We start from the raw sequence: 6,940 nt of genomic DNA on the forward strand, positions 1-6,940 counted from the left end.
TCCACAAATTGAAAATCTGAAAAATGTGAGCTGAGGTCAGCTGGAACATTTCGTTTCTATAATTTTGTAATATCTTTTGACAATGCTGATCTGTCTTTAATCACTTTATGCCTAAATTTGCTAAGATTTCAAAATTTTAAAAAGTTCCAGCTTGAAGGAAACAAAAGCTTTCTAACTCAAAATGTTGAAGAAAGACTATGTTTTAATGTTTTCGAAAAATAAATAAAGGAGCAATAAGAAATTGAGCCTTTTCTTAGCCATTAGTCTGAGTCATAACACAGATCAGTAACAAATGCTGTGTATTTCAGTAGGAGAGCACTCCAGTGACTTTTTTCCTATCCGGTTGACTGCAGTGACATTTGGGTCAGGCCTACTAAGATGGTTCTCCTAACTGTGCCAGTAGTAGAAAAATACTTGCATGCTGATAAGTCAGTGGAACATCAAAGAGAAATATTCATTTTCTTAGTCAAGAGCAAGATATTTGATGATGGAACTAATCCCTTGGCAATAAAAATTTTCCTTTCCAGTCAATTCTGTGATTAAGCCAAAGCCACTGCTTTTGTTCCTCCACCTGTCCCCGTGAGTCAGCAGTGCTTTCCTCTTGCTTTTCTTCCAAGTCAGATGACAGTGCCTCTCCTGTGCTGCAGATGCACAAGTGTTTTGCCTACAGTTGTGACTTGTTTAGCTTTTGCAGTATTGGGAGCCTCTCTGAGCTCTGGCACACTTTTTACCAAATGGGAGAGTCTGGTGGAGGCAATTTATTTCTCATACTGCTCGTGGCTTTGTTACTCTAAAAATCAGGAGTTTGAAAATCTCATCACAACCATTTGTAATTTGCTTAGAACTGTAACAAAAATGCTAAACTTCATCCTTAAAAGAGAAGTACTGAAATATTTAAGATTTAATCCCATGGGATTCTAAAAGCCAGAGGTATAATATACATTTTAGGGCCAAATTTTCTCACAGCGTTTTGTTCCTTACCTGCAACTCCAGTGGGCACGAAGACATGTCCACTTTGTAATGTTGTACAAGTGCGTTACACTGTTGTAACATCTTTCTGAAAAGAGATTCTTTTTTTGCAAGTACACCTTTGAAATTCCATCCGGTCAGTGTCTGAAATTAGAACAGGAGCAAAACATTGTCCTCAAGTACCAGGCTGAGAGATTAATTCAAATTTCATTGAACTTTTCTCTAAGGTCAATTGCATGAATGAACTTATATTTAGTTTTCCAAACAGGCATCTGTACATCTGTAATTTACTATATGTGTTTTAGCATATCTCATACATTTTGCCTCCAATTCTCTATATTGAGGTAAGTATTTGGTGGCTTTTGCCAGATGTTCTTCTGAAGCCAATGTGAATATCAACAACATGAAGTAAGAGGTGCCACCTGTACAAGTGTCATGCCAGGCCAGGCAGTGTGCTTCCCACCTAATCACAGAGAGAAAGAATCTGTGTGACTCAGAGCAGGCAAAGGAAAATAAATGTCAGACCTCTGGACCGAGAGCTCAGCTTACCAGAGAGGAGGGTTGTTGGAGCCAGTAAACTCTCCATTGCCTTATTCATTGGCTTTTAGGTCTGTGATTTCTGTCGCCATGGCATCCATCTCCCCCACAGAAACAAAATTCTGCATTTGGTTGTTACTGCTTTGGTAACAGCAGTGGGACCAACCACTTTGAGGTATGGTGTTGCTCATACAACTAGTAAACATGGCAGTAAACAGGCCAACACAAAACACAGAAGAGTATACATATCTCTGAGTGTGTTCATACACAAACTTTAAACTGACTCCTCTCATGCCATAATGATGAGCAACATATTCTGACCATTCCTTTCCCATGCAGGCTTAGCCTGGCTGATCTGTGTACTCAGCACTGAAACCTACACTTTTCCCAGGACCCATCAGGTCAGACTGCCCATAAACCAGTGCTTCTTTGATGGCCCTCATCCTGCTTTCAGTTGATGTGGCAGTGCGTGAATACCTATGACCGAAAGCTTGATATAAAATTCATTTGTCTAAACACCAGCTATTTATGTTTGATGGCCTGAACAATTATTAATCCTGATTGGAAATATAAGTCATTGTGTGCACAGTGTCCTGTCACAGCATCCCTGTTAGCTCCCCCGAGGCCAAATTCTCTGACAATGCACACAGTGTCCGGTTCTTTCTGCACACAGCACCATGCTCTAGCTGAAATCCCAGGCAGGAAACCTCTTTTTCTGCATGCTCACCAGTGTGGATGATCCCCAGGAATTTCCCAGGTCTGCCAGTGCATATCCCATAAGACAAGAGACAGGCTTTGCACCGCTGTGCCCAACAGTTCCCATATTCTCACATACTGTTCAAAAATGCCATAACACATGCAAACCTCGGCGAGCATAGCACGTGTCCTTCCTGCCAGGACATGAGCTTCCATACAGTCCTGTGCCTGGGGACAGGTCTGAAGGAAACAGAGCCTCCTTTAACCCACAGTGAGAGTGGAAAGTACCAGAGTTGCTGCAGGCCTCTCTTTGATAGTAGAAACACACTATAATCCTTCTTTGCTTCCCTCTAATGTCTGAATTCTCACTCTTATATAAGGATTCTGCTCCTCCACTGCCACCAAAATGCCAAATTCAAGGCTTCCAGACAGGCTGCATCTGCCAAGCAAACAGTCACATATATGAAACCTAATACAGCAGGACCTGCCACCCGATGCCTTGCTGGCTGCATCTAGTATGAACATGCACCCAGTGCTCTTTTGTCAGCAGTTGTTCTATACAGCCACTCCCAGCCTCTGCACAGCCCGCAGAAATACGGATGTTGATCTGGGCTGTGGCAGTACTTACTTGCCTCATCTGTCACATCCTCTTTTATTTTTCTGATTCCTACAAGAAATGTGTCTATTCTTGATTTGTTATTAGAAATCTCTTTCTAAGTGGATAAGAGCAGAAGGAGAGAAGAGAGACCACAGAGCACTGTGGATTAGACACTATTCAAAGGCACACTGGGCAGAACGCAGCACAGACACCCCTGAGAAAATTGCAGAGATTATTTTTGGGTCTGCAGAGTGGATCAAGCCAGGTGTTCTTCTGTTCCCTCTTGCTCATTCCACAAGCATGATCAGGGACAACCTACCAGGGGATTGCAGTAATGATAAAATCAACGTACCGATTTTGAGTGTTCAGTCTTGTAGAAGAATCTTCAGTTCGAGTATCTTCATTTTAACTTCAGTTGGATGTTCCATTTTCCATTAGATGACAAAATTACCCTACATAGAAAAAACATCAAGGCTGTTTTATTTTCTTTAATGCTGAATGAGTTAGAAATGCACTGTAAGACTATAACTAATATTCTAGTGCTGGTAGCTAGAATTCCTGGATGTTAATCCAAAAGGGACTATAATAAACATTTACCTAGACCACCTGCCTGAAAGTGAGCACAAACTGAATGAAGGGGCACTGTATCTCTGGCTAGATATTCCTGTATCACCTCTTTCAATTACACAAAATTGAGAAACAGCAGTTTTGTCACCCAGCAAAAGCCGCATGCGCTGTCAGTTGGTACTCTCGCATTACCTACACAATGAACTGCAATGACACTTTGTGTACAGTGAATCAGTACAAGGGTATTACCTTTTATCAACACAATTCTAGAGAATTTAGAAACTTACTTTCAATTTGAAAAGTTAGATTTCCCTAAAGTCTGAATGAAAATGCACACACATTTTTTCCCCCGCAAAACAAAAATAATGAAGTAAATTCCTTAAGGATAATACTAAATGAATCAGAAGCACCTCAAATATATTTTGGATTCCTCCAGATATTTTTTCAGACGAGTGGGAAAAAGAAGTGGCAAACTCAAATAGCTGAAAGCCCTACACCATGTTAAATGATTAATACTAGGTAAAATTTTTACAATCAATAAGATTATTTAAAACTGAATTTATAGTGAAGTAGAAGACTGGTGGGGTTGTTTTAATTTGCATTTTGTGTGTGTGTGTGTGGTATTAGTGGTTTTTTTTTTTTTAATTTTTCATTTCAGAAATGAAATACTCTGTTTGGTGAACTTACTCAATTGCTCCTGACAATCATTTGTCAGAGAAAGGAGTAATGAGAACATAATAGCTAATCCCTCAAAAGTTCAGCTGGATTAAAAGCAGTTTGAAATCTTTTCTGGAACTAAAATAAAGTTTTTTGCAGATGGACTTCATTAGAAAAACTGGTGGCAAGAATTACTTCACATCTATGTGTCTAGCCAATATCCCCTATGCCTTAATATTTTCAGTATCAGAGATGAACGCTTTCTTTGTGGTCATCTGCTTGTATTAAGGAAATATCAGACATTCACATGTGCATATTTACACACATATGGATAAATCATATTTATGTATGCATACATACACAAAATATTTTTTAATGGAAGTAGATGACTATGTATATAAAGAGATTTTTAGAAATTTGTTTTAGAAAAAGAATGAGCTGCACTTGATGCTAAGAAACATACTGGTCCTAATTGTTTTTTATTTTTTAATGCTGCACTTCAAAAAGGTAAGAGCTTCTTTTATACTATACTGATAATGTAAATTGAATATTGCTATTGCAAAAGCATTTTCCTGCTACGTATGAAATGGAGAATATATCTGCCTCCATGTCACCCCAGGACCTTCAGTTAGCTACACTACCACACACAGGCAGGGAGTTAGGTGTGTAGCTATCCAGACTGCATATATTATCTGATTGGCATGTCCACTTGCTCCTTTACTGCCATAAATGAGTGGCTGTGCAGGTGCCATTAGCACATGCATCTTTTCTGAATGCGCCATTGTAGGAGTAGCTGAAAAGCTATTTGTACTACACAGTCAGAAAGTTGGCAGCAGTGCTGGGTGAAAAATGGTAAGTATGTTTCAAGAAAAATTCAAAAAACTTCATATTTACTCTGCTTTTTTTTGTACATCTCAATGAGAAATTGGAAAAATCTTAAAGGTACTGAAACCACATATTTTTCATGTTTTAGGTTAGTTAGTAATTTTTGTGTTTTCCCTTTCTCACCTTCCTGCTTCCATTTTATTTTGTATTTTTATTTCTTCTCTTTTGCTTTTAATGATCAAATAGAAAGGAATGAAGAAAAAGTAACAAAAAGAATAAGAGACTGGAGGAAACAATACCTGGGTTGTTTACTGGAGAGGCTTTTGTATGCCTGTACTAAAGTAATAAATAGTGTGCCAGTAGGTTGAGCACAGTGATACACAAGATAGCTTACATATTTCCAATTTGATAGAAAACTGTTTGGCTTGGTCAAGAACTGTTGGCTTGGTCCCTGCAGGTAGCTTTAGATTTTGCTCCCATCCTTTTGGACTCTTAAAAATGGAATAATTTGTTAAATTGTTAAGTGACATTTTTAAATGTTTCTGTCTTTCTGCTTCATGGATTGGGATGGTAGCAATTTACAACCCAAACTGGTATAAATATATGCTTCATGCAGATGTGCAACTTTTGTAAGTCTTTTAGTTAGCCAGGAGAAGAAACAACAAGGTAATTGTAACAAATTTAGGCTTAAGCTATTCCTCCATTTCAAGCTTCATTTGTTTTCTTCCCACCTCAGCAGCTGCCAGGAGCACCCTTCAGTAGGAACCAAATAAATCCATACCATCTGTTCCTCTCCAAAATGGTCCAAACCATTAACTAACTCAACATTTAAGAATTGAAAGAGCATCTCAGCTTCAATTTCCATGCTTAAAAAAAAAAAAAAGAAAAAAAAAAGTGAATAATAAAAGCTTTGTTATGCAATTTGCAAGCATGTGACTGGTACTTACAGTAAAATCTTCATCATTCCAAAACAAAAAATTAACTTACAGTCTGAAGTGCACTGTCTTCATCTTCAAATTTGGTAAATGCCAGTATGTTTTGGCTGGAATTTAAAGCTGTCATGTATCTAGTTTATTACAAGTTAAATTTCAGGATCTCTTGATATTTAGCATATCCCTTCGACGTGTCATGGCACGGCACCTGTGAGGAAAAATATAGATTTGCGGGTACAGAAACAGTTATTTGAGAAAGCCATCAGGGTTCTCCCAGAACCTCAAAGATATTTATCCCTATAGACTAGAAGGTTATTCTGCTCTCTTTGTATCTCCCACCCAGTGTTCATAAATAAAAGCACATTTTGAACTCATGCCTTTAATCTGAAATCCCAAGGTAAGCATTGACTGGAATATATTGGAACAGATCTTTAGGTTTGGACTAAATGCTCATCTTAGGTCATCATCATGCCTTTCAAGAACTCAAAAAACTACTGTAATATGTTATTTTGGTTCAGGGCTGTGCAAATCTTGCCCAAATTCTAAGTGCATGAGCTGTCAGCAAAGAGCTGTATAGCTGTAAGCAGCAGGCAGTTCAACTCAATTTGAATGAAACTTCTCTCCACTTTCAACATGGCAAACTTCTCTCCAAATCAGCTGATTAGAAAAAATGTCTTGTTATGCCAGGATAAAAGCAGATAAGCCAGACTGCTCATTTGTTTTCCAGGGCAAGATTAATCCAGTTTATTAAATATAGAGTCCAAAGCAATAATCAACACATTTGGTGGGATGTAAGTGAAGAAATGATAAAGCAGTGAACAACAGCCAAGGGACAGAGTATATTTCTTACTCACTCTCTCCATCCAAGGAGTCAGTTGCTCAGATCATTTGTCTAAGTCACTTACTATTATTTTGGAGTGAATCAGTAGAATGATGTTTAAAGACATCCCAAGGAGCTTTGTTCATTTAATTGGAAAAAAAGCAAAACAAAAACAACTATTTTATTTGAAAGCTGGGGCTGAGGGAGATTTAGCTTAACTAAAGTAAGTTTTGACTCCAGTTCAAATTGGGCAGGAGTTCAGCCAGAAGTTATCATATGATTGGGTTTTGGGGATTCTATTTCTTTTTTTTTCTTTTTCTCCTTTCCTTTCCTTTCCTT

At 38.2% G+C, this 6,940-nt stretch overlaps 1 long non-coding RNA gene across 1 annotated transcript; it reads right to left on the bottom strand.

The window, feature by feature from the left end:
• Nucleotides 1-998: 998 nt before the first annotated feature.
• LOC104911169 lies at nt 999-6,931 on the bottom strand. Its single transcript, XR_793686.3, has 3 exons — nt 5,837-6,931; nt 3,153-3,252; nt 999-1,113 (listed from the first exon to the last, which is right to left on the bottom strand). It is a non-coding gene; the product is annotated as an uncharacterized LOC104911169 (long non-coding RNA).
• Nucleotides 6,932-6,940: the final 9 nt, after the last annotated feature.

This window comes from Meleagris gallopavo, chromosome 5, assembly GCF_000146605.3.
Source record: "Meleagris gallopavo isolate NT-WF06-2002-E0010 breed Aviagen turkey brand Nicholas breeding stock chromosome 5, Turkey_5.1, whole genome shotgun sequence".
Lineage (NCBI taxonomy): Eukaryota > Metazoa > Chordata > Aves > Galliformes > Phasianidae > Meleagris > Meleagris gallopavo.